This window comes from Octopus sinensis, linkage group LG14, assembly GCF_006345805.1.
Source record: "Octopus sinensis linkage group LG14, ASM634580v1, whole genome shotgun sequence".
In the NCBI taxonomy this organism is placed as follows: domain Eukaryota; kingdom Metazoa; phylum Mollusca; class Cephalopoda; order Octopoda; family Octopodidae; genus Octopus; species Octopus sinensis.
Window position 1 is genome coordinate 61319788 of NC_043010.1, and position 10513 is coordinate 61330300.

The following is a 10513-nucleotide window of genomic DNA, read 5'->3' on the forward strand; positions in this document are numbered from 1 at the left end:
CAAATACTAAGTCCCTCTCTCCTTTTCTCCTCTCCCTCTGTACAATGTCTCACAGCAGCAAATTGGTAGCTGTATGTTAGTGAACTCTCAACGCTACTGTACACTCGTATCTGTTTGACAATTCAATGTATAACCAACCACTGTATGGTGTGTCATTATATACAGTCATCACTGTATAACATCTTGTAACCCTAAAACACTTTGTTATACCATGGGAGCCATCATTTGGGAGTTGATGGGCTTGGTTTCATATACACACACATATACACACACTGGATATAGGGTGTCCATAAAATACCTTTACAATTTGAAATATTCAGAAACAAACATTGGAAAAGTATAACTCAGCGGAGTTTATTGGAGAAGATAATAAGGCAAATAAAGTTTTATTAGAAACATCAGGAAATTTCCACAGTTGCACGTGACACATACGTTTAAGAAATTAGGAAAGTTGTAACGATAATTTATGAACACCCTATACACACACACATGCATATGAATGTGTATGTATGTATATATATATATATATGTATGCATGTGTGTGTGTGTATATATATATATATATATATATATATCAAAGAAGGTAAAAAGAGAGAAAATAGAAAGTTGTTGACAATGCGGAAAATTTAATAAAACCTTTGTATTTTGGGTTCAAAATGCCATCTTCAGAAGAACAACAGTCTGGGAAATATCCATTTATGTAGGTTCCAATAACCCATTCAAATATGTTTTTGAATGGGTTTAACAGAAACTACATAACTGGACTTTTCTCAGACTGTTCTTTCCTTCTGAAGACGGGGCTTTGAACCCAAAATACAATGGTTCCATTAGACTTTCCACATTGTCAGAAGCTTTCCTTTACCTTCTTTGATGTCACAATGCTTCGAGCGAACTACATTACACATACACACACATTTATATATATATATATTTATCTAACATCCAACACATGCCAGCATGGAAAATGGATGTTAAATGGTGATGATGTATATCCATGTACACATGTGTTTATATAAAAAATGTGCATGTGCATATATATATATATACACACACAGAGAGAAAATACATGTGTGTGTAGTATATGTTTATCTGAGAGTGTATATATAGAGACATGTATGTAAGTGTGTGTCACTGTCATCACGTTGGTATGTGCTTCTGTAAATTTGTATATATATATATGTGTGTGTGTGTGTACATAGGTGTATACATGCTGTGGTTACATGTTTTCTTTACATACAGAAAAATATTTTATATATTTTATGTGCTTCTCTATATATATATATGTATAGATTATTTGTGCATGTTTGTGTGGGTGTGTGTATATATATATATACACACACACGCACACACATACTCTCGTGTGTGTGTGTGTATATATATATACATATATATATTTGCATACAGTACTATGCATACATCTGCATTTTTGTATTATATAATCAATGTCCATACATAATGAACAAGTGTATATACAAAGATCATTTCTGTACAATTTCTATCAACACACATGCAAGCATGTTTGTCTGTAGAAAATGTTCATGTGTATGTATGTATGTATGTATGTATCTAGGAAGACTGACGAATCTGTAAAGCATAAGACTACCTACCCAGAGGTCGTGAGTTGTAATTCACTGCAGGTGTGTCTCACTGTAGGTGTGTCATTGTTCATCCAGTTGATTATCTGAGACCGTTACCTGCCATATAGACTGGGATCCCACAAGGATGTAGATTAGATTTAGCCATTAATCTATGGAACCAGAGCCAAAGACTGGACCCTGAGACCTTGCAAGACACCCACATCATTCACATATTAGGGGAAACATGTAGAGTCAGTAACAAACTGAATTAAAAGGTCCTCGTTAATCAATTTGCTGTTTCAACTGGTCTGGGTTCAAATCTTAGCATCATCTGTATGAGTGTGTAATAAAATTGGTACCTGTAATATACTGGGGGGTCTCCATACACACACACACATATTTGTGTATTAAGGCTACCACTGGTTTCATGTTAAGAAAAATATCTTAATATCCTAACAGTTTCTCAAGCCAATCCCATGAAGACAAACACCATCCCTTCATGTGATTGGCTTAAAAAATTGTTAGGATATCAAGATATCTTTTCTTAACATGAAACCAATGGTAGCCTTAATATACAAATAATGAAATTCTATCCACCAATGTGGTATTGAGCACTCATTGTTCAACATTTACACACACACATACAAATATGGATACATACACATACTTTAGGTTAAAGTCTGTTGTATCTTTATAGGCTCATTAGACCAAAAGACCTTCAGTTACCAAAACAAGTGAGCACAACGTCCCTGGATGGGATGCTAGTCTATCACAAGCTTAACTCCCCAGTGACTGCTGGCATTCATTTCAGTTGAGTATGTTGTAGGTTTGGTCCCCAGACTGAACAGCATGTTATATCCTTCAGCAAGGATCTTCATTTCATGTTGCTCCTTGTCTGTCTGTGTGTGTGTCCATGTTTGTACATGTTTGTTGACTCTCACCAAGTGCAATGGCTGAGTGGATAAAAATGCTGGACTCCAGATGTCTGAGTTGTGAGTTCAATCTCTGTGTCTGCTGGTTTAGTCTTCTGTCTGCTGGCAAATCATTTGACTCAGTTTTCTGTATGGGGGTGGGGGAAATAGCTCCAGACTTATATTGCTGTGCATTATTTTGGATCACACTAGCATGGAAATGGAAATGATCAGGTCCTGGCCTAATCCCTAACTATTCCAGGACAGCCCAACCTTTACTCTCACTGGAGCTGGGTGATATCACCAGACCTGTTAGACAATGAAAGCCTTCAAATCTCCTCTCCATGTCATGTGTGTCTGTGTATCCGTACATGTATATTATGTCTATATACTTTCTAGAAGCCACATCTCTAATGTATCATTGCTTTTGAAATAAATCCTGACTGATTACAACTCTCTCTTCATCTCGTTCTTTATTTACCATTCATTCTTCTGCTCAGCTTATTCAGTGCCTTCTACTATAGCCCCAGGCCGACCAAAGCCTTGTGAGTGGATTTGGTAAATGGAAACTGAAAGAAGCCTGTTGTATATGTATATGCTTGCATGTCTGTGTTTTTACCTCTGTAATTTAGCAGTTCGGCAAAAGAGATCGATAGAATAAGTACTAGGCTTACAAAGAATAAGTCCTGGGGTTGATTTGCTCGACTAAAGGCAGTGCTCCAGCATGACCACAGTCAAATGACTGAAACAAATAAAAGAATATATGTGGTTGTTATATTTTTTTGATAACATAACAGGTTAGATAGGATGATGTCTATATTACGATAACCTATATGTTACGCATATTGGTTGATCAGTGGTGGCCCTTAAGTGCAAGAACAAAATTTGTTTTGAGGTTGCAAACGCAGGTCCAAACTTTTTACAAACGACCGATGTTTTTTTTCGATCTTAATATCAAAATAAACACAAGTGTAATAATGGTTTCAAATTTTGGCACAATGCCAGAAGTTTTGGCAGAGGGGCTAATTTGAGTAAATCGACCCTGAAAGGATGAAGGGCAAAGTCGACCTCAGCAGAATTTGAACTCAGAACATAGAGATGAGCGAAATGCTGCTAAATATTTTGTCTATCATGCTACAACATCCGCTTTCCATTCCGGCATGGGTGGGATTGTCCATCAATCAAACAAGATAAATCCAATAATGGAAAAGTAATGTTTCAAACCACTTCAAAAATGTTTCTACACTCGTTCAATTTAGTGATGAAGTTTTTCAGGAGGACGTTCAAAGCATTTTCGTTGTCTCTCAAAAATTTTACAAGGTACACTTTTACCCTCTGTCCCTGTTCCCAAGCCTCTGTGGTAGCCCACCAACACCAGTGGTTACCCACATGTATATCACTACATGCCAATAGTTACCTGTTTCCTTGGCTACCCTATTTTAGTGCCTGCAAGTAACAGGTGTGACTAATACTGATGTCTGTCTGTACCAATGACAAGTCACAATATTGTTTTACTGTATCTGTGGCAAGTCTGCTTCTAGTAGTGACAAGTTATACCTATTTCCTTACTGTCCACAAGGGGACAAACAAGGACAGACAAATGAATTAAGTCGATTACATCGACCCCAGTGCGTAACTGGTACTTAATTTATCGACCCCTAAAGGATGAAAGGCAAAGTCGACCATGGCAGAATTTGAACTCAACGTAAAGACAGACGAAATACAACTACGTACTTTGCCCGGCGTGCTAACGTTTCTGCCAGCTCGCCACCTGTGACAAGTTATACCATTGTCTACCATTACACCTCTCAAACCACGCCAGTACCTGGCAATGCAACTCTGTGCCAAGTTCATTTCCGGCCAAAGCCGACTTGGTCGTTCATTCTTTCAAGGTTAATAACAACATACCAATTCGAGGTGGTGGGTTGGTGACAATGTAAAACCGTCTGACTGGAGGCCATGCAGTGGTTGTTGTGGATCTTTGTGCTCTGTGTTCAAATCCCACCATGGCTTACCTGGGTAACAGACTTAAACTATCTCTTGGTTTAACACCATCGCCTGGCACTTCACTTTAGGTGCTCACGTCCCTGCCTCTGGTAGTGATTATTATCACCAGTCGTTTTCATAAGTTAGTCATTTTAGTTTCACAATGTTACCCTCTCCCAGAACCAGCACTATCCATAAGGCAAATTAGGTGCTAAAATCAGGGACTCCACAAAATCACTTACACAAATTTGTTAATCGAATTTGAAAAAAAGTTAAACCTTAGTAATAAAGAGAGCAGACGAGGTTATTTGTCATTTGTTGTTAAGGTACAGCTCTCAAGTTTGGAGTTTCATTGGGGATACATGTTCACATGTGGTCCCTGGTCTCATGCGCACACACTTTGGGATAGTGCTAGCCAATATACTTTCTCTCCCAGTGGGTCATTTGTCAGCAGGATTTTCAGGCCACAGGCAGAAGCATTGCTTTGCCTGCTGGAATGTTAAGATCAACTGTCAGATATGGTTGGCATTCATGAGGGATGTGGTGAACTCAGTTGGAGCTGGCTCAATCCTGGGTAAATGCTGCCACAAGTGCAATTAGGGAGTGAGGTCCCTTGGAACAAAGAAAGATTGAAGACCTGATGATGGAGACAAGGTGCAGAGTCTTGTGTGGTGTTACGATTTGTTATGATTTGGTGTCAAATGTTCCAAATTTAGTCCAGCAAAAGATTTCCTCAATGATTTCGGCATTTTCATAAAACCATAGATTTGGTATTACGGAGATGTACTTGCACAGCGAGTGACCTGATCTGAGATCGTGTGCTGAAACGAAAATAATTGCAACGTGGAAGGTGTTTATAAGCCATTTAAGAAATACACAAAACCATTAGATTCACTTCAACATTTAAATTTATTTTGTCAAAATATTTTGCACGAAGTTTTGTCAGTGAACAGGTCGTGGTCTCAAAGCGCCGAAAATATTTTGACAAATTAAATTTAAACATTGAAGTGAATCTAAGTTTTGTGTGTTTCTTAAATGGCTTATAAACACCTTCCACACTGCAATTGTTTTCATAGATTTAGTGTTTGCAAGTTAATTATAATAGTTTTCCAACTGGTGTGATTAAAATGATGATTGGAGGATCTTTTTTTGTGTATCTTTCTTTACTTGTTTCACTCATTGGATTGTGGCCATGCTGGGGTATCTACTTGAAGGGTTTTAAGTTGAATGAAATGACCCCAGTTCTATTGGTCACTTTTGCCAAACCTCTAAGTTGGGACAGGCATGAACAAACCAACACCAATTATCAAGCAGTGGTGGAGGGTTACACACACACATATATATATATATATATTCTTTTACTCTTTTACTTGTTTCAGTCATTTGACTGCGGCCATGCTGGAACACTGACTTTATTGAGCAACTCGACCCCAGGACTTATTCTTTGTAAGCCTAGTACTCATTCTATCAGTCTCTTTTGCCGTACCGCTAAGTTACAGGGACGTAAACACAACAGCATCGGTTGTCAAGCGATGTTGGGAGGACAAACACAGAAACACAAATATACACACACACACATATATATGAATGGGCTTCTTTCAGTTTCCGTCTACCAAATCCACTCACTACGCTTTGATTGGCCCAAGGCTATAGTAGAAGACACTTGCCCAAGGTACCACGCAGTGGGACTGAACCTGGAACCATGTGGTAGGTAAGCAAGCTACTTACCACACAGCCACTTCTACACCTCTCTCTCTCTCACTCTCTCTCTCTCTCTTTCTCTCTCTCTCTCTCTCTCTCTCTCTCTCTCTCTATATATATATATATATAGCTCAAGAATGGTTATGGTTTGCAGGACATTGCTGGAGAAGAAACTAGGAAGTTATACACGGTCTACCGATATGGTAACCAACTCATGGGCGATACAGTAAAGGGAGACCTGCTTCAACATTCATCAATGAACCCTCAGATGATACAAACCTCAGTAAGGCATAGTTACCAAGAGCAATGGGAAAGCATGGACTGTGGAGAGACTTTGCCAGGAACTTTTGAACATGGTCGCAAAATTATATATATATATATATGTATAGAACAGGCTTCTACACAATCCCCATCAACCAAATTCCCTCATAAGGCATTGGTCAGCCAAGGGGTGTAGTTGAAGACAGTCGCCCAGTAGAACTGAACTGAAAACCACACAGAAAAAATATTGGAGAAAGTGGTTCTCAATGTAGGGCTGGGGGGAGGAGGAGGAGGAGGAACACATTTTAGGGGTAACCTGAGGCACTGAATACCCTGGTACAACCCTTCCCTCCCTCCATATCAAAGATATTTATTTCAAATTTTGGCACAAGGCTAGCGAGTTGAGGGGAGGATAAGTCCAACTGGTGCTTAATTTATCAACCCCTGAAAGGATGAAAGGCAAATTCGACCTCAGCAGAATTTGAACTCAGAACCACTGCTAAGCAATTTGCCCAGCATGCTAAGGATTCTGCTATCTTGCCAGCCTCCTTCAATGCTACCCCCCACCCCAGAACCAGCACTATCCACAAGGCAAATTAGGTGCTAAAATCAGGGACTCCACAAAATCACTTACACAAATTTGTTAATTGAATTCATAAAAAAGTTAAACCTTAGCAATAAAAAGAGCAGACGAGGTTATTTGTCATTTGTTGTTAAGGTACAGCTCTCAAGTTTGGAGTTTCATTGGGGATACATGTTCACATGTGGTCCCTGGTCACATGCACACACACTTTGGGATAGTGCTAGCCAATATACTTTCTCTCCCAGTGGGTCATTTGTCAAATTTGCCAGCAATCAAAAATATTACAATTATGTCCCCATCATTTCTACCATTTCTCAGAATTTAACCTGTCCTCCTTAACACTGATTGTTTTTGTTTGTCTGTCCCTTCTTAATTCAATAGGGCTTTATCAACAAGGATCCTTGAACAAAACCAAACTGTTATTCTAGTAACTCAGCTGTATCAATAAGCAGTTTTATTGATCTCAACTCTATCTTTGCCTTCAATAAATAAAAATGTATTGATTAGCTGAGGAAGATGACATCTCTCACTTGTTTTCATATTAGAAAAGGAAAAAAACTAACAACAGATTCTATACTTGTTCTAGAAAATCTATTTGAAGGTAAAAAAAAAAGTCTGTAGAGGGGAATTAACTCTTTGACATTCAGGTAATTCAGTTAAATGTCATACTTTTTTACTCTTTTACTCGTTTCAGTTATGTGACTGTGGCCATGCTGGAGCACCACCTTTAGTCAAGCAAATCGACCCCAGGATTTATTCTTTCTAAGCCTAGGAACTTATTCTATCGGTTTCTTTTGCTGAACACACCAGTATCAGTTGTCAAGTGATGTGGGGGACAAACACAGACACACAAACATATATATATATACATATATACGATGGGTTTCTTTCAGTTTCCGTCTACCAAATCCACTCACAAGGCTTTGGTTAGCCCTAAGCTATAGTAGAAGACACTTGCCGAAGGTGCCACACAGTGGGGCTGAACCTGGAACCATGTGGGTGGTAAGCAACCTACTTACCATACAGCCACTCCTACGCCTGTGCTTATTTTTTCCAAATTGTTTTCAATTAACCCTTTTGATACCAACCCGGCTGAAACCAGTTCTGGCTCTGTAGTACAAATGTCTTGCTTTCATAAGTTTTGAATTAAAATCTTCCACCAAACCTTGGTCACAATTTAGGTTCCTAACACTAGCTCAATGATAGCTAAGTTATTTTACTAAATTCTTTGTCATATTTAAAATTAATTGAAAGAAACACAGAGCATCTCAACAGAAATACGGTAAGAAAAGGGTTAAAATATATAATAGAGAAACAATTCTTAACCCTTTTGATACCAACCTGGCTGAAACTGCCTCTGGCTCTGTAGTACAAATGTCTTGCTTTCATAAGTTTTGAATTAAAATCTTCCACCAAACCTTAGTCACAATTCATGTTCCTAACACTAGCTCAATGATAACTAAGTTATTATACTAAATTCTTTGTTATATTTAAAATTAATTGAAAGAAACACAGAACATCTCAACAGAAATATGGTAACGAAAGGGTCAATCATGCATAATCTTGTAGCATCAAGATTTTGAAGGATGTGAATGTTTATTATTAGAATGACATTGTAGGGTAGGTGTGAGAGGCCAGAACTGGCCAGTTTTGATATATAATAGGTAGAATCTTTTGCCTGATTTAAAAGCTAAAGGGTTGATGGCACAGACATTCCCCAAACCCAGTCATCACTGATGTGACTGCTAATTATAATTCCTTTTAATTTAGGCACAAAGCCAGTAATTTTGATGGGGGGGGGGTCAAGTTGATTGCATCAACCCCAGTATTTGACTGGTACTTTATTTTGTCCATCCTGAAAAGATGAAAGGCAAAGTCAACTTCAACAGGATTTCAACTCAGAGCATTTAAGATAAAGATGAAATCCCACCAAACATTTTGTCCAACAGGCAAATGGTTCTGCTTTAATAACAATTATTGTAATAAAAAGGGTGAGAGCTGACAGAACTTTCAGCAAACCCGACGAAATGCTTAGCAGCATTTTGTTAGTCTTTACGTTCTGAGTTCAAATTCTGCCGAGGTCGATTTTGCCTTTCATCCTTTTGGGGGTCGATAAATTAAGTACCAGTTGCGTACTGGTGTCGATCTAATCGATCGGCCCCCTGCCCCAAAATTTTGGGCCTTGTGCCTACTGTAGAGAAGAATATTTTTTTCTTCATGGGTGGCGAGCTGGCAGAAACGTTAGCACGCTGGGTGAAAAGCTTAGCGGTATTTCGTCTGCGTTACGTTGTGAGTTCAAATTCCGTCGAGGTCGACTTTGCCTTTCATCCTTCCGGGGTCGATTAAATAAGTACCAGTTACGCACTGGGGTCGATGTAATCGACTTAATACCTATGTCTGTCCTTGTTTGTCCGCTCTGTGTTTAGCCCCCTGTGGGCAGTAAAGAAATAAATATTACTTTTCTTCACTCGTAATCTATGGTATTTATAACAAATAAATTCTTCGCAGAAGTTACGATTTTTGCTGCTCAGAATCCCATCCGATTCCGTTCTTCAGGACCCACCCCCCATCGTCCTACTTTGCCTTTATACAAAACACTAAACGTAAAACTGAGATTTGAACTCATAAACTTAAGTAACTACGCTAGTTCGGTGCTCGAGATGGTCCAACTAAGAAATAGTGGTTTGCGTAGAAATATTGATAGGGGACACTACGTAAATGCTCCCCTTTTGAACCCCTTCAATGTAGCGGATTCAGAGAATGAAACAATCCCAGTGCTTGACTCCCGAAGGGACGAAAAGCAACGTCGACCTCAGCCGGATTCGAACTCCAAACGCATGAGCTGCAACAAATACTTCGCGACATTCGACTCGACACTCTAATGACCGTCAATTAATCACCTGACGTCTCCCTAATGAGACATTAAGACGTTCTTGATAAACCGGAAATATATCGGGGAAAATATTACCAGAAAAAAATTGTTTAAACTAATGAACTTTACTAGAAGAAAAATAATAATGTCCCCACACTTATTATCATTACATTCAAAATTTATTTTAAAACTTAAAAAATTTTTTTTTCACAGGTACAGCATGAGCTGTGCTCCAGCATGGCCTTTGCTGTCAAGTGAAACAAGCCAAAAGAACTAACGTAGACTATTTAGATCAATCCCGCAGTGAATACAAGGAAAGTTAAATACGAAGATTTTGAACAAAGAGTCAACTTTAGTCAGGACACGATTACCTCCCTTGTGTTTACATGCTTCCAGGCTCCCCCCCTCCTCCACTCGGTTCTCTTTATTCTTGCAATTAGCAACCCCGAGCGGCCCCGGCTATTTACGTTGTCAATGATATATTAATTCCTGTAATTACCGGCTTTTAAAAACATTATTTAACTTGCTTTTGTTTCAATGCATTATTATTTGAAGACGGAATCTAAATTCGTTCATTCAGCCGATGGCATTTAAGTGATTAAGAGAGAAAGAACCGGCTTAA

General features: G+C 38.7%; 1 protein-coding gene across 1 annotated transcript in view; it reads left to right on the top strand.

Moving 5' to 3' along the window:
- Positions 1-10260: 10260 nt before the first annotated feature.
- The window catches only part of LOC118766095 (zinc finger protein 214-like), a 9772-nt gene continuing 9519 nt past the window's right edge, over positions 10261-10513 (top strand). The window contains exon 1 of the mRNA XM_036509359.1: positions 10261-10513. This exon is cut by the window's right edge and continues 763 nt beyond it. The gene's annotated coding sequence lies outside the window, so the exon portion shown is untranslated.